Genomic DNA, 1,839 nt, shown 5'->3' on the forward strand with positions numbered 1-1,839 from the left:
GTTAAGAAATCATATTAAAGCGAATGAAATGAAAAAATACCCTCCCACCTCTTATGCGTCGGAATGTACTTTAATTGCTCTCTCGTACATAGGACAGGGATGTGCGTATATCTGTTCCATTCTAGAAGAAGATAGATTTTAGTACATAATCAAATATTTAAAAGATATAATTAAAACATAATTAAAAGATACACATTAAAATGTGTATCTATTAAAAATTGAATAAAAGATTATAAGAATGCAATATCTCAGGAAAAACACAAAATTATTTATTTCCAATACGCAAAATATTTCTACAATCTTCTTTGAGTTATATGTATTTAGCATTTATAGACTTTACGGTAGAGAAGTTTTATACCCAGTACAATTCCATTAACAGTAAATCTGAAAAGATAAATGAACCGAGGGGATGTGTACCATTTAAAACTTATGAAGTATTCAGGACTGCTCCATATTCGGGGGCGAGTAATTTGAATATGAAATAATAAAATTAAGTTCTAAGATTTTTAAGTGTAAGATAAAAAATAGTTTTGTGTTTTAACAAGTGTTTCTTACTTGTTACAAAAATTGTTTTAATCACGTAACGATAAAGTTAGCTCCGATAAGTCGGAGCGGGGATTAAAAGTATATTATCTTTAATCGATATAAGTGTTAAAGAATCTTATGAAGGCTATACAATTCTTTGATAACAGTTCCTGAATTGAAATTTTTAGCGCGGGAAAGTATAATCTCATTCCCTCAACCACGAATTAACAAAAATTCGTTTATTACTTATACCTAAAGTAATTCAATCTAAACAGTGATATGAGTTTATCGTTTTGACTATGCGCAGTATACATTAGAAGATACATGCTGTTTAGTATGTCGTTTGACATTTGAAAATCATTTTCCAGCTTTTGGATATAAATTTAAGCGAAATTAATTTCCTTTTGACTATTATAAAGCATAATACATAATTCAAATTGAAAAAATACTGAACGTTATACACCCGAAGTAATATCATTTTACAAATTTATATTCAAAAGTTTATTTTAACGATTCTAGTATAAATTGATTCCATTTATATGAAATCATTAATTGTAACCTTTCTGTGACTACTGTACAATAACCGCTGTTATTTGTTACCTTTGCACAATACATACAGTATTTTTCAATAATGATATTAGGATTAGGTGATTAACAGTACCCGTGTCATCATCTGTAGTACAATATTGAAATTATCAATCAATTAGTACAAACACCTGGCTACTAGTTAGCGGCATCGTCGACCAGCATAGATGTAAACCACCGGAGAATACAATATGGCTAAACTTCTGAAAACCCCTATGCTCTGAATTGGATGAAATTTTTAAAATAGGTTGTTTTTTTGACAAAAATGACGATTGTGAGAAGGATTTTTGACGACTCGAGAAAAAGTTTTTTACCATTTGAGTATCATTCCCTACCTTACCGTCATAATTTATTATACCACAGACGAAATATATGAATAGACCTAACATGCAATGTAATTTACAGATGTTCGAGAACCATTGGCTTCGATATTTATCTTCTTATGTACTGTGATTCATTTACTGTGATTTATTTACTGTGCATATTATTAATTTATTTATTGTGCATATTGTTGTGTCCCCTCTCTTGTTACTAATCCTTTGTATGTTACAGATGTTCGAGAACCATTGACTTTGATATTTATTTTCTTATGTACTGTGATTCATTTACTGTGATTTATTTACTGTGCATATTATGTATTCTATGTGTATTGTATAATGAAAAATATTTTTCCAAGCAGTTATTCCATCGAAAGAAGACATCGATCAACGTCTACATCTTCAAAGCGTG

Source organism: Dufourea novaeangliae, unplaced genomic scaffold (genome assembly GCF_001272555.1).
Source record: "Dufourea novaeangliae isolate 0120121106 unplaced genomic scaffold, ASM127255v1 scaffold39, whole genome shotgun sequence".
NCBI classification, from domain to species: domain Eukaryota; kingdom Metazoa; phylum Arthropoda; class Insecta; order Hymenoptera; family Halictidae; genus Dufourea; species Dufourea novaeangliae.